The sequence below is a fragment of the Choloepus didactylus genome, chromosome 19, assembly GCF_015220235.1.
Source record: "Choloepus didactylus isolate mChoDid1 chromosome 19, mChoDid1.pri, whole genome shotgun sequence".
Classification (NCBI taxonomy): Eukaryota; Metazoa; Chordata; class Mammalia; order Pilosa; family Megalonychidae; genus Choloepus; species Choloepus didactylus.
Genome location: NC_051325.1, coordinates 52,510,383 through 52,513,077, shown reverse-complemented (window position 1 = coordinate 52,513,077; position 2,695 = coordinate 52,510,383). Strand labels below are relative to the sequence as shown.

General features: G+C 35.5%; 1 non-coding gene across 1 annotated transcript; it reads right to left on the bottom strand.

Moving 5' to 3' along the window:
• Positions 1-1,231: 1,231 nt before the first annotated feature.
• On the bottom strand, positions 1,232-1,339 carry LOC119516225. Its single transcript, XR_005213235.1, has one exon. It is a non-coding gene; the product is annotated as a U6 spliceosomal RNA (small nuclear RNA).
• Between the last annotated feature and the right edge of the window lie 1,356 nt (positions 1,340-2,695).

The following is a 2,695-nucleotide window of genomic DNA, read 5'->3' as shown; positions in this document are numbered from 1 at the left end:
TATTTATTTATCATCTGCCTATTTTCTCAACATTTGAGAGCAAGCTGTGCATATTATAATCCTTGAACACATAATACTTCCATATACATTTCTTATGAACAAGTATATTCACTTACGTAATCATCCTAAGTGCAGTTATCAAGTTCAAGAAATTTAACATCAATGTAAAGTTTAAACTTTATATTCTAATTTTCTCTCATGTCCCAATAATGCCCTTTTGAGCCTTTTTTCCTCCATTCTTAAATCCTATCCAGTATTATACATTGCATTTGTCATTATTGCTTTAGTTTCACTCGTTTTAAAACGTATTTTTGGACATATACATACAACATACCAAACCCTCCAAGCATTCCATTTGGCAGGATCAATCACATTCATAGTGTTGCAATATCCATTACTAGAACTTTCCCTTCATCACAAACAGAACCCCTATACTCATTTTGCATGAACTCTTCATTGCCCCTGCCCATTACCCCTGGTAACTTGTACTTTACTTTCTTCCTCTATGAGTTTGCATATTCTCTGCTCTTTTCTTTGTGGTTACCATGGGGCTTAAATTTAACATCCTAAATCTATAACAATCTCGTTTGCTTCGATACAAACTTAACTTCAATAGCGTACACAAACTATGTTCCTGTTCCCCTCTGTCCCCCAACTTTATGTAGTTCTTATCACAAATTACATAATTATACATTACGAGTCTAAAACCATTGATTGATCATTATATGTTATGCATTTGCCTTTTAGATCCCTAGAAGTAAAAAGCAGAGTTACAAATCAAAAATACAATAGTACCAGTATTTATATTTACGCATGTTATTATCTTACCAGAGATCTTTAGTTCTTCATGTAGTTTCAGACCACAATTGTTTGGAATCCTTTCCTTTCCACCTGCAGAACTCCCTTTAGCATTTCTTATAGGGCTGATACAGTGGTGACAAAGTCCCTCAGCTTTTGTTTATGTGGGAATAAATAGAATTTTTTATTAGGGAAGTTGAAGGTTTACAGAAAGATCATACAGAAAATATAGAGTTTCCTTATACACCCCTCATTATTAAATACCTTGCATTAGTGTGGTACATTTGTTATAATTGATTAAAGATTAATATAATTGTACTATTAACTATAGTCCATAGTTTACATTAGGGTTCATTGTTTGTATTATACAGTCCTAAGGTTTTGGTTTTTAAAAAATTGTTCTAGTAATAAATATACATCCTAAAATTTCCCCCCAAATGTGGAGTGTTTCACGAATTTGTGTGTCATCCTTGGGGTAGCGGCCATGCCAATCTTTTCAATATTGTTGCAATTTTAATATATGTGCTGCTGAAGTAAGCACCCTCCCTCATTTTTGAATGACAGTTCTGCCAGACACAGAATCTTGATTGGCAATTTTTTGCTTTCAGCACTTTAAATATGTCTTTTCCCTGCCTTCTTGTTTCAATGGTTTCCAGTGAGAAATTGGCATTTAACCTTATTGAAGCTCCCTTGTGTGTGACACATTGCTTCTCTCTTGTGGCTTCAGAATTCTCTTTATCTTTGGCATTCAACAGTTTGATTATAACATAGTGCAGTGTGGGTCTCTGGGTTTATTTATCCTGTGTGGAGTTCATTGAGCATTTTAGATGTGAATAACCATGTCTTTTATTAAATTTGTGAAGTTTTCAGCCATTATTTCTTTGAACATTCTCTCTGTCACTTCCTCTCTTCTCCCTCTTCAATTCCAACAATGCATATATTGGTGTGCTTTATGGTATCCCACAGGTTCCTCAGGCTCTGTTCACTTTCCTTCATTTTTTCTTCTTTCTTGCTCTCAGACTGGATGTTTTCTCTTTTCTTATCTTCAAGTTCACTGGTTCTTTCTTCTGCAAGCTCCAAACTACTATTGAACTCCTCTAGGGAAATTTTAATTTCTGTTACTGTGGTCTTCAGCTCTGTTTGGTTCCTTTTCATCATTTCCATCACTCTATTGATACTCTCCTTGTGTTCATCTATTATTTTCCTGATTTTCTTTAGTTCTTTGTCCACGTTTTCCTTTGCCTCTTTGAGAATATTTAGGGCCATTTTTTAAAAGTCTTTTTCTGGCAGGTCTGATCCTCCGCATTGCTTTAATATTCTTTGCCTGGGCCATGGCTTCTTTTTTTTTTTTTTTATTAAATTCAGTTTTATTGAAATACATTCACACACCATACAATCATCCATGATATACTATCCACTGTCCACAGTATGATAACATAGTTATGCGTTCATCACCACAGTCTATCTCTGAACATTTTCCTTACATCAGAAAGAACCAGAACAAGAATAAAAAATAAAAGTGAAAAAAAAACACCCAAATCATCCCCCCATCCCACCCCATTTGTCCTTTAGTTTTTATCCCCATTCCTCCACTCATCCATACACTAGATAAAGGGGGTGTGATCCACAAGGTCTTCACAATCACACTGTCACCCCTTGTAATCCACATTATTATATAATTGTCTTCAGGAGACCAGACTGCTGGGTTGGAGTTTGGTAGTTTCAGGTGTTTACTTCTAGCTATTCCAATACATTAAAGCCTAAGAGGTGTTATCTATATAGTGCATAAGAATGTCCACCAGAGTGACCTCTTGACTCCATTTGGAATCTCTCAGCCACTGAAACCATTTCGTCTCATTTTGCATCCCCCTTTTGGTCAAGGGGCCATGGCTTCTTG